Source organism: Chaetodon auriga, chromosome 12 (assembly GCF_051107435.1).
Source record: "Chaetodon auriga isolate fChaAug3 chromosome 12, fChaAug3.hap1, whole genome shotgun sequence".
NCBI classification, from domain to species: Eukaryota; Metazoa; Chordata; class Actinopteri; order Chaetodontiformes; family Chaetodontidae; genus Chaetodon; species Chaetodon auriga.
The window spans coordinates 16,192,502-16,205,815 of NC_135085.1; the positions used below are offsets into that span (position 1 = coordinate 16,192,502).

At 42.3% G+C, this 13,314-nt stretch overlaps 1 protein-coding gene across 6 annotated transcripts in view; it reads right to left on the minus strand.

Moving 5' to 3' along the window:
* The window catches only part of adgrl2b.1 (adhesion G protein-coupled receptor L2b, tandem duplicate 1), an 85,902-nt gene that overhangs the window by 50,494 nt on the left and 22,094 nt on the right, over window positions 1–13,314 (minus strand). The window lies entirely within an intron of this gene.

A 13,314-nucleotide genomic window follows, 5' to 3' on the forward strand; every position in this document is an offset into this window, starting at 1 on the left:
TCCAATGTTTACCACAGTTTTAAACAGACGGGCCATTACACGCGATACAGGAATGGGGAAAGACGAAACAATTCATCTCTCCATCTCTCTGTGGTCTAGGATGTTGGCTAAGGCATCTAATCTAAGTCAGTGGAGACCAATGGTAACCTCATAAATTCTTGAGCAAACACAAAGGCTACAGAGACATCAGGAGGGCCTCCACCTAGAGAACATCCACCGCAGAGCCAAACCTATCTGGACTGAGGAGGAGAGGCGTACAAACCCCCTCATTTGTTTCTTTTGCTTTACTTGCTCTGTAAAGCAAGATAGAGAAAAAGGCAGAATCTCGGCAGAATGGAGCGTAATATAATCCATTTTACAGTGTCGGCGATCGAAGAGTCTGGAGTCCACACAGGAGGAAAAATCTATACGTGGAACACAGCAGATGGGAGCGCCGCCAAATAACTCCACTTTGGTGGGAAAATTAACTATTTCACTCAAATCTGTCCCACCCTCCTTTGAGCAAACTACAATGAAATAGGTTGTTCTTCTGTGTTTCCTTTGTCTGAGTGATAAAATGTCATGTCACAAATAGTGTGGAACTACAGATGTCAAGATTTGCAAAGAGAGGAAAAAACAAAGTGAGAAAGAAAGAAAGAGAAATCCATTATCTGAGGTTAAAGCGATCCGAAGTAAAAAAACAAAAAGAAATGTAACTGTCTGCAATTCTGAGAAAACAATTAGGTAAAATCTAAGTAGAACATGCAAATGTGTTCCATTTGAGAAGTGCAAGCAGAGCGCTGCATGAACTGTCAATAATCGCCGTTGTTTGCAGCAATAGCGGGTCCCTGAGGGGGCAGCTACCATTTGTATTTTCTGCACTGCTCTCTGCTAATTAGCCTTCCTTTCAGCCTGTTACCTTTTCCATGCTCCCATGATTGGCTCCCAAGCATTGTCATGTACTAAGGCTTACCACCCCGGGTTCACTTTGCCCCCTCACTCTAATTATCCTCACACGTTTGACAGTCAGGGCCTGATGCAATTAGCATTGTTTGAACTGCTCAAAGTTGAAGTGATTCCGGCTTGAAATTCCTACCCTGAAACCCTCGACCCACATGTCTGCTAGTCATTTCGGCCCGCTGTGCCTGGCTCAGTTATAATGATATTATATGTCAGTCTGTTCATGTCACACTAGCAAACAGAAAAAAGTAAAAACACACAGACATCTGTGGAACATACACTGCAGAAAATGAAAAGTCATCGCATATTAGGAGAAACTTCAGCACACACTGGTAGTGGTAGCAGTGTAGCAAAATATGAAACTAATGGTATAAATTCTCTGGCATTCAACCACTAGACATTTCATTATAATACCATGATCTATCAAATGGCCAGTAGATTCTGCTTAGCTGGACTGTTTATCACCTCATTAGGAGACGTCAGAGTAGCCGGACTATAAGTGGAGGGCTGTGGGGTCACTCCATCTATTCCAATAACCACGACAATTACCCAAGCCTTTCAGAAAACCTGTCCAGAATAGTGGATGATAAAACACAGAGTGAAGTCGCCGGCTTTACTGCGAAGACTAATGATCGTCCCGCCTGCCATTCCTCATGGAAGGAGTGACGGGTTTATCACGGCAGCTACAGAGAGCAGACAGAAAGAATGCATTTCATGGGGTTTTAAAATCCTGAGCGGAGAGACCATCTTTTGGCTAAAACACCCTCTCGGACACACACTCACACACACGCACAAGCCATCTGCCTTTGCAACCTTCTTTCTCTGGCTGTCCACTAGCAACTCTGCCGCATCTCTCAGACCACTATTGCATGATGGCACGTTGCTGTCAACACTGGCCTGGCGATTGATTAAACTTGTGCCCGGCTGGCCTCCTCCCCCCTCGCCTGTATAGATCTCTCTGGTCATAGGCTAACAGTACATCAATTAGGGGGAGTATCAAGACTGTACTGGCGGCCTTAAGAACAAATTGCTTCTTCTGCAAACTGCGGATAGTCTCGGCCTCATTAATGACTGTCTTGTCAACTTGTAATTGGGCAAGTAATGACAAATCTGTCTAAAAAGTTAAAATATATATAAAGGAGATTTCTTGGTCTGTAGGAGGAGGAGGAGGAGGAGGTGCAGAGCTGAATTCAAGAGAATATATTTTTGGTCGACTTAACTGGATGTTGCTTAAGATCTAAGGATTTGAGCACAGCTAAGGCGGCAAAACCTTGTGACAACAAAGGTTTCTGGGTGTAGGTATTTTCCTGTGTTGATTTTCTTGGTTTAAACAAGTTTTGCGAGATTTTGGGAAGACATTGTTTGTGTGCACAAATGTCAATGTCTTAGAGAGCTACGAAAAGCTTTTCATCTCACGTTCTGTGCTTTGTTTGACTGCTCAACTTTGCAGAAGTTGAAGACTGCGACAGAAGGGCACCAGCTGCAGGGAAAACGGTGTCAGGAAAACTGCAGGGAAAAATCCATAACACGATCCCTGTGTGAGTGTTGAAAAAGAAGAAAGAGTAAGGGGCTGCTCTCTCTGTATCTGTACCTCAGGTTAACGTTAAATTACACAATCAGTGAGGGAATTGAATAATGCTCTATATATAACATTTAGTCAAATAACTTAGCTATAATTGGCTGTGCTCCCTATTCCTGGCCCTGGTGACATGAAGCCTTATCATGCATTCTGGTCAGTGAGTGACTGCGAGCAAAGTAGCTTTTCAGATTCCTCCCCCCTGACCTGCCTGCTAAGCCGTCTATTGAGCTCAAGAGAGCAAAGCATGGGTCGGGACCGCTTCTCAATATGTTGCATTCTGGGAGTTTTTCTTCTTCTCCAGTTGACAGCCTATAATTCACTGCCGACAATCCCCCCCACCTCATAATACATATTTTGTTTTCTATCAACACCCTTGAAATTGGAAGTGGCACTGTGGCTCAGATGGGTGCATCTGAAACCATCCGCAGAGTTACACTCGGTGGCTTTTAAAACCCTGGAGATGAAACGAAAAGATAATGGAGGTTTTGGTGTCGAGATATTGCCATTTGGCGACTGCAAGCGCCAGACCATAACACACATGTTGAGGTTCATCTGTTCTGTGTTTTAGCTCGAGCGAGCGCAGTTGTGACCAGCTTTTAACCCTACAAACTCCTCTGCGTCAGGACATCAGACGGTGGGAGAAAGAGCTGGAGGAATGTTTGATCAGTCGGAAAAAAAAAACTGGGCCATTTTTGGAGGGTAGACAGAGTGGTGAGGGCTGGCACAGACAGAGAGCAAAGGCGTTGGTTGACGCTTGTCATCCTCCATTAAGGTTCCTTTGATTGGCCTTTGTGGTCCTGGAAACGGCAAACAGCTGCATGCAAATGGTCCTGTTTCCCCTAGGCTGGCCCCCATTGTTCTGGGCTTGGGTTTGACAGGGACGCTTTCTCTGCAGCATAAAGGAGGGTGTAGCCTTTAGTCAAATAAGAGTGCCCCCACCGCGGTCACAGCAGGAGTACTTCAAGATTGTTTGTCTTTTTACGTTGTTTTATTCCTGATATTACTGGTAGCCAACATCTTTGGAAGAAAGAGCAGATCTTAGAGTCAAGCTTTTCCTCCAACAGCGGGGGATGCTTCCATAATCCAATATCCGGAGTGACAGAGTGGCCATACAGCATGTTTTGCTCTGGTGGGGTAAAGATTTTCAAAGCATCATCAGTCATTTGGCGCTTTTTTCCAGCTCCTTTGTTCTTTTCTGCAGTATTTCTAATCTGTTCAGTGGAACATTTTGATTGCTGGCCAAGGAATCAAATTAGCGTAGAAAAAAATTAATTCAAAAGACCACTGTGGTAAACCTTTTATGTATTAAATAAAACAAAACTACACTTCACATGTCCATGCACATGCCTCTAAACCGACAAAGTAAACACTTGGAGAAATTCAGCTTACACTGTACAAAGTCAGCACTCAAAATTTCCATTTCCACATCCCTAAAATTGGTAGGTGCCTAGTGTTGCCGGCTACAATGTGCAACACAAGTTCGCAAATGCAGCACGACCGCCTATCAGAAGTGAGAGACACACAGGGGCGAGGTGGGAGATGAGAAAGGAGGTTTGGGATTCGCAAAATAACACCTGCTTTTCAAATACAGTCAACAACCCCAGAACTCCTCACTATGCCACAACGGCTCGTATTTCATTTCAACTGCTGAAATGCGGTGAAACACTGAAAATCTAGTTGGACATATGGCACCATTTCCCATGACACTTAAGTCCTCACTCTAGTCCACCTTGCTGGGAATTGTTTCTAAAGACAGTGTCAGACAAGACCACAAACCCCGGGGCTACACCCGCCTTTCCCAGACAACTGCTATCAGACACTCTTGATTCCGATATAAGTATTCTAAAATAGAAACTGGCAATATAGGACTGAGTCCATTTGTGGTTAGATGAAGCGCTCTGAGTCATATCTCTTTTCTCTTTCTGGTGATACAATGAATTCAGTGTTGCCACTTCAAATTCCAAAGCCGCCATTTGTATTCATGGCTACGGCGTTTTCTCTAATGCATCCCTTGAACGTTCACTTGACTTAAAAAAAAACAGCAGGTGGGAGGAGAGAATCACATGCTGCATGTTGACGCATGTCTCCTTGAAGGGGTTTAAGGGTAAGGATTTGTCATATTGCCAAAGCTAAGCGTGACAGACCCTGCCGCTGCCTCTTAACTCCTCAGGTGGGTCCATTTAGAAGCAGCTAGATCCTATCACACCAGATGCAGCCGTGTAATGCTTTCTCTTGTAGGTGAGCGGCAAAAATTTAAAGGGAAAATCCAGTGCTTTTTCAATCTGGGTTTTCTTCTCATAATTGTGGCCATTCTGACATATATGCAACACTGACACAACAACTTATATGAGGGCTAGCTGCACAAGCCTCCTAAAGCTTTCCATGGAAACTTCAATTTTAGAGTAATCTTTCAAATGAACAATTTCAGCGTTTTGGGAAATACACTTATTTGCTTTCTTGCTGAAAAATAAACCAGAAGACTGATACCGGTCCTGTATTTATGAAGCTAGCAGCCAGTTAGCTTCATTTGCACCAGCAGCCAGTTAGCTTCATTAGCGCAAAGCTTGGCTCTAGCTTTTTTAAAGGTAACAATTTCACCAATTAAAAACAGTACCCCTAATTTATCTCTTCCATACAAAAAGCATAAAAACAACACATTGTGGTCCAACAGCGACTCATATCATGTTGTCACTATGAGGTAACCTAGGCTAACCTGATGTTGGCTACTGCTAGCTACATATTTAGCATACATCTAACTCTGTCATCGAGCACTCAGCAAGAACATGAACAAGCATATTTCCAAAATGTTTTCCATTCTTTTGAAATGCTTGTCTCTGAGTCCAACAACAACAACAAAAAAAAAAAAAAAAAAAAAAACGGTCCGCAGCCCACTGGGTTAGCTATCTAGCTAACTACATAAACACGTACTTCAGGGGCAACTTTCCAGCTAACCAAATAGCCTGTTCAACTGCACACACTGGTTTCATTACATTACTGTGCTGGAGAAGAAATCAACTGGATATATATAATACGATATGTAATAATTGGTTGGCTACTCCTGCTAAGCGAGACAAGCCTTTGAAATAATTTACGTTAAATTCAAATTAATGCGGAAACAGATTTACCATAGGAATTATGAGAACAAGACCCTGATTGAAAAAGACCAGAAATTTCCTTCTAACATGCAAATCCCTTTATAAAGTATCTAACAACCCGACAATGTACACAAAATGTTTGACATGCACAGACCGCTCTATTTTGATGTTGCACAAATCAGTCTGGGATTACACAACACACAGAAAATGTTTAAGTTTTGCCACAACTGATGCACAGTCGACACGGTGGATTATTTTCGTTGAACAGAACCGGCGGCTCAGCTGCAGAAGACTGCGGATGAAGAATTTCTCCCAGGGGAGTGAGAACTAAAGAAAAAAGCTTGAGAGTGGAGGCTATAATGACTGTGTCTTAATTTGGCTGCAAGTATCAAGGTTTTCTCCTCTGTCGATTGGTTGGATGATCCCTGACCCTGTGGGCGCACATCAAAGGAAACCAGCAAGGAAAGAGAGGAGCATCATTACATTAGTAATACATATAATCCTCTAAATGCAAAGAGGGTCAGTGCTTAATATAAGTCACGCTGACAAGTGACAAGTGCAATTCAGTTGCAGAGACATTACCAGATGTAATGTCTTCTTTAGTTCGTTCCATAGACGCATCACTCGGATTAAAGCAAAGTATAATTCGACACCTTGTATGGTCTAATGAGAAAACAACCCTTTCATAAAGATACAAAAAACTGTCACAGAGGCTAAACATTTGAAAGAAAAAAAATGTTCGACTTGGAAGATGAAAAAACCTATATGCTCCCAGGAGAGTGCCATTTTGACAGAATTAGTTCATTGCTAGTTCAATATCTAACATATTGTTGCATCTCTTTTTTGCAGAGGAGTTGATGAAACACACAGAAAGAGGTGAGTTAAAGAAACACTCCCAAGTGCAGCAGGGGTATAGTTTCACAGGTTTGATCTACCCTGAGTGATGCTTAACTTCCCTCAAAGCCCATATTTTACCCCTGCACTTAAACCTCAGCTGGATTTTCCGCTCAACAAGACGTCTCAGAATAAGTCAGGTGCCTCCCTCGGGGTGGGGATGGAGAGGAAAAAAACGAAGGATGAAGTGGGGAAAAGACGAAGAGGGGGATGTGGGTTTGTCTCCATCACATGCTTGTGTCTCTGTTGCTGTTTGCTGTGGCAGAGTCTCCCCATTTCACCCTCCCCTAACAAAGGCGCCACCCCCCTCCACCCAGCCCCTGTCTGCACAGAGCCGAGCCCAGGAGGCTTACTCGGTACGTCATAGACAGGGTGTCAAGAGAGGCTGAGACTGGAACACGAATTACACGAATAATGAACCAGAGACTACAAGGATGACTAGGAACAGAGATCGGGGCCTTGAGACGATAATGAAAAGATAATTCTGATAAGAGACACAGGTTTTATCTTCATGCAGACGCAGAGCCTGCAGTAGCCTTTAACGCAGTGACGCTATCACTTTCACTGGGCACAAGTCCATTTTGGTGTTTTCGTGTCTCTTAACAAACCCACTTGTGCCCAAGTGGATGGAGTGATGTAGCTGAGGTTGTACTTATGCAGATGAGGTGGTGTAGTGCAATTTTGCTATTCTTTTTGGCATGAAATTATGTTTCTGTATTCAATCCAAGATACAACAACAGCATACAAGAAATTTTTGTGGCTGTAGTTGGTGCACGCAAAAAAGAAAAAAAACCTTTCATGTATGGGGGTTTTTTTTGCCTCTTTCATTTTGACATACGTTTTCAATCTAGTGCACATTTTAAGGCACATTAAAATGCAATTTTTAATGCAATTAAGAAAGAACCTGTGCTGGCTTGGATTAATAGATGATTCTTATCTGGAATGTCTTGAGGACACATCCTCAGCTCCCACTAACAATGTTTTCCAGATTGCATATAATTCTGGACAAAATTTGGTTGGTCAGATCCAAGGACGTTTACAAGGCTATGATAAAGTTGCCTAAGCAACAGCCTTTGCCTTCTGTGGCTGAACTGCCCCTCTGGAGGAAAAAAATGGTTTATTTTTGCTGTTGTGGCTCCACAAATACAAGTCCATAACTGCTAAAGTTAACCAAATTGCCATGTCATCAAAACTTCGATAGGCATGCTACTGTGGGACACAGAGGTGGGGTGCACAGAGACATTAAAAAAAAAAGACAAAAAAAAAAGCAAAGCAATGTCATGCTCCCTGTAATGTGAAACTGCAGCATCCAGTGGAAGTTGTGGAATGGATTAATGTCGAATGATATAACCAATGGGATGCACAACAATGCACAGCTTGTTAACTTAGCACCAAGTCGGGCAATATTGCTTTATGTTATGCTATGACATTAACCAATCTTAGCTAGCTAGCTACCTAGCTGGCTAAAACCTAGACACCAGGGTTGGGCATATTTTTTTCAGGCCAGAGCAACAGCCCCTCAAAATGTGTGTGCACGTCCCTGGTCAGACCCCTTTGTGCTTCCACTCCGTGTTTGCAATTGCATCCAGTTTCAGGAAAATTGAGTCGATATATGCATACACAGGAGTCTCAGACTTGGATTGCGACAGTCCGCAAGGTGAGGGTAAAGAGCCGTGCTAGGATTAACACTATCAAGCTAATGTGTTAGCATGTTTACTGCCAGCTGACTACAGTTGGTTGTGCAAGCACCTGCAGTGTCAGATAATGGACAACACTGGCTTTGGGTTTCATGAATTTGTTTTCTGGGTTTTTATTGAAAACAGGTTACAAGAGACACAAGAAGGAACAGATTATCGAAAAACGACAGTTGTTGTTTATTTACTGCAATGGCTGTGAGCTGTAACCCCAATGCCAGACATTCTGAACAAAGCTGGTCGAAATGTTTTGTTGGGCAACAATTTAAGAAATCTGTGACAGTAGAACTGTATGGCTGAAACTGGGAAGTCACTGATTTTGAAGGGATCTTTAAATGTGTGGGGGGGTTTTTTGTTTGTTTTTTAATCTGATTACATGGTACGTTTGCATGAATGTTCATAATGGATATGACTGATTTTGGAGGGGGTTGGCTTGCTAAAAAAGTTTGTTTCAGTTGCAGTCATCATACATTGACATGTTTTGCATTGTTTCAATCCAGTGCACCGTTTGCCCAAATTGCCCCAAACTAAACACAGGTGAAAGACTGAAGAGCTGTGGCAGGCTGATTAGCAAACTTGGCTGTGTTTTTACATATTTTTCAAGAGCAGTTAGCATGAGCTTCATAGCTATATCCCTTCTACAGTCTACAGTAGTCAAGGTAGCAAGGCTACCAAAAATAAGCCTACGCAGAGCATGTGACCTTCGCTTTGCAGATTGTAACAGTCTGTTGAGAGTCTCCCATGCATACAAAGATATTGCTAGCACACTGCGCATGCATGCTGCACAACAGGGGAAGCCTTTGTGGGCTTTTATATAGCTCTGTTTGGAGTCTACGAGATTTACCAGGAAAGTCAGAGAAAATAAAACATCCAGGCACATTCCTTGGCAGTAGCCCCCTGCTATCTCTGGAACACTGACCACTTTGATTGGCTTGAGCGTGATGACCTTGCCCCATTCCCTTCCACCAGCATTCCGGTCAATGTGAGCAGAAAACAGGAGCGCTGATAAGAGACGCGCAGATGGGGAGATCTTGATGACAGACAGTTTCCTGCCCCTCATCTTCGATGAGACCATTGTGCCTCGCACACTCAATGGGGATATACGCTACAAGAGGGGGTCAATACCGATAGCATAAGGCAAACAAAAACGTCCTTTGTGCTGTGCTGTTTCTCTGGCTTTTTTCTTGCCGCGTACTTATTCAATTTCCTGCACGGCAGGAGAGGGCTTCCTTATCTTAGACTGTTTATACCTGCAAATCGGCTGGTGGCCTTTTGTTTGCAGGTGACCCACCCTGAGGTGACATTTAATTCCTGGACAAAAAATGTGTGGTCATGCTCTATGGCACAGCCTCTCAGCCTGAGGAGATTACTAATACAGTGAATGCAACAGAGCTGCATTCATGGCCTGTAGTGAGAGCTAGCAGGCAGACAGAGAGAGAGAGAGAGAGAGAGATCCAACACACATTATTACACTGATTCGAATCACATATGCCCTTAAGCCATGCAAAAGTGAGTGAAATGAGCAAGAAACCACTGGTAGGAGAACCAAAGTGGAACCAGTTTCATGTTATATTTACACATCAGTCCCTCTCTGCATGTTTTTCTCTGTCATAAGAACCGACACGTCAGATAATTTGTGTGCACACTAAAACACACACTTGAGTCAAAGAAAGCACACAAAAGCACATTTACAGAATCCATCATAATTTCGTTTATTGATTGTCATCCTTTCCTCACTGTCAGCACCGCCATTTACTCTGCAAATCATAACCAGCACTAACAAAAACACGAGACCTGAGCTGTTATGACATTTCTGATACGGATCGTGGAGGACAGGTAGAGACAAATGCATCATTTTTTAACAATTTTCACACAGAGTTAAAATAATTGTAGCCTGGCTCTGCTTCTCTGTGACTACGAGAGCGGGGCTCTTTGTTCAAATGGCCTTCATGTTCTTTTACACACATGATGTGTCTCCAAATTAAGCTCTCTTTAACAAATTAACGCTTAAAATGTATGTGACTACAAAACAGCTGGAGTGGCTGTGGTAAAAAAGAGAATTCTCTGCCGCGGGAATTCAGTCAGAGCAACAATCTGCTTTGATTGCTTTAGTACAATGTCCCTTTGGCGTTAAATGTAACATGCTTGCTTTTGTTTTTGCATGTTTGTTTAGCTCTTGTGCTTTTTGTTCAAATGAAATTAGTTCTGACATGCCTCCAAGCTATTCAAAAGTATTCAGTGAACACTGAACCACACTAAAATCCGACAGGTTCTTGTTGCCTCTGTAAATACTTTTTGTTTCTCTTCCAAACCTGATTTATAGTGTTGGCAAACACCTTCCCTACACACAAAGAAAGGAAAAACTCTACAGCTTTCTATAGCGTAGACTTTTATTTGAAACCCTTCTGCTTCCTCTCAAGATTAAATGCATTACTTTGTTATGACAGCTGAACCCTCCTGTGATGCAGCGACTCACACCGAGCAAATCCGAAAGTTTAGATTATGAGGCAAACTACTTTGTGGTTGTAAGCCGGACTCATCTATTATTTGAATTAGGCTGCCCGGAGGAGAAAAAAAACAAGTGCGGACAGCATTTAAGAAAGGAAAGAGTGAGGTGGGCATCTGGTCCAATGTTTATACAACTTGTTACCATAAGGGGTGTGAACTGAACAGCTCCAAGATGCTGCTGAGCGAGTGAGATGTAAAGCATGCTTAACAAATGGAATCAAACTGTCAGAAAACTGTAGCTCCTTGCCCATTAAATTAAGTGTTTGTTCATCAACTGGCCATTAAAGAGCGACTTTTACAATCTCGTCTAAGCACACAAAGGAGCACAAGGCTCTCTCCTAAAGGCAGAAAAAAGGTTTGCGCTCACATTCGTACACTGGATAGAGACATTTCTTGCTGCTTTTGCTTCACCAAAAACGCACTCAGGAAATCGCTGTTGCAATAAATCTAGGATGACCCCATCAAGGGTGATATTGTATTTCATTTCCTCTGAGTGAAATACTGATCCAGGAGATTCATATGACTCTGGCTCATTTCAATTTCATGTTCTCTTATGATTCAAAACTTTCCAGGTCCTCGGTTATTATTAAAACAGCATATTGTTACGCAATGGTATACAGAAATATGCCTGCTGCTCGGTGCAGACACTGAAAAGCTGCATACTCCAGGGACTGTGGCAAAGTGCTGACAAAACTGTATTAAAGATAAAGTAGAAAAAAATAACAAATGTGATGATTTATCTGTCTCCATATGGCTCCCAATCTGAAAGAAAGTCCATTCACTCCAGATGATGAACCCCTGCCTTATTTCTTGAAATACTTCCAGTTGGGCAGAATTTCCATGCAAACCCGTTGTATCCGTTTTTTTTTTTTCTTCCTCTGTGCTTGTTCTCACCACACAGATTGACCAGTCATCTGTGAATCTCCCATGGTTTAGCTGATAATTCATGATCGCCCTGCCATGGACCCGCAGCATTCAATATGAATTATAAAATGGCAAGCCAAGCATATCAATGGATGACAGACTGGATATGTATGGCCCGGGGCCAGAGAGGAGTTAGAGCACAATGGTTTCCCCATTCAGTCAACCCCAGGACTGGAAATACCAGTGTGGCACGAGGGAGGGTCTTCCATCAACACAATGTATGGCACTGCTTGAGACAAACGTTGTGCTAAGACGTATTGTTAACCTTTGCAACCTTTTGGGGGAGAAACACAAGCATGCTGGTACATTCAACCGAGGAATATTTGACAATCAAAATAAAAAAATCTCCCTTGAACGGTGTGTTATCCAGAGCAGGTCCAGGCTAACAGAGCAGAGAATATTTTTAGGAATCTTTTGCTTCTAACTGCATTTCCCTCATCTGCATTTCTTGCATCTACTGTTTTAATTATTCAAAAAAAATCTGCATTTAATGCCTCTCACTCTAGACCTGAAAAAAAACACACTGCCTCTTTACTCTGATCCCCTCCCTCTGCAGATATGACAGCTATCAAACACAACCCACTTAATCTTTTACATTTCCCTTTTGTGCAATATTCAGATATGAAGGCCGAGGTGCTTGCTCTCCTTTTGGCATTTAAACACAACAGCCAACTAGAAGTGTTGACACTGACTGCGCGACATAATCCCCCCCTAAATCTGGCTTTCTTTACTTTAAAGACTCAGATAACAGCTCTCATTCACTCACAGCAGATATGTGTCTGTGCACTTGCCCCACCTTTGTGGCCGCTCCCTTTGAATCTGCTCGTGTTCTTTCATATCTGTAGACTGGGAGGTCTAAAACATCTAAAACAAATCTGATACCTGCATGACCTAGTTTTCTCTAGCAGTAGCGTCATTTTATAGATCTGTTATATAATGGCACAGGGATGTGGAAGAAATGGAGTACAAATAATGAGAAGAGGAAATATACATAGAAGTGTCAGTGTGCCATGCCACTGTATGAAAATCCTTAAGATTTTCATATAACCAAACTTTATACTATTTATGGTTGCCATATTTTTTACAATATCCATTCAATATATTTACATTCTTTGATTATAGCTCTGTACGTTAGATTTCATCATTAGTGGTGGGGTCCACCATTCCCTGACTGTCTTCAAATTCACATGAAAATGAAGCATGAGATCTGAGGCTTAGCTGACAGACACTCATCAGATTTTCAGGTAATTCCCAAATTAAATTTAAGGAAATTGCTTTAAACGATAGTCGTGACACTGGGAAATCTGATTCCCCTCTCTTCACTGATGGATGATTTTTTGGAAATGAAGAGTTGTATTCCCCTTAAAAAGATCACGTATAGTCTTGGGAAAGGATATAAAACCTTTCTGAAAATCTTACAGCCTTATTTGGAGTATATGGGTGCTTCACTGACACCACCGTGGGGATGTGATCATTTCTGCTTAGCTAGAAAGTCAGACGGCTTCTCTGAAGGATATAACACTGTGTTAGTGCAGTGTCTCCTTGTGTTTCACTCCATTCAATGAGGGGAGGGGGTATTTTCACTGTTCTGTATGTTATATACAATTGCTAAAATAAACCTGAAAAGGAAATATCCAAAAGAAACGCATCAAAAGAAAAACAAGAAAATGATCATTTTCGA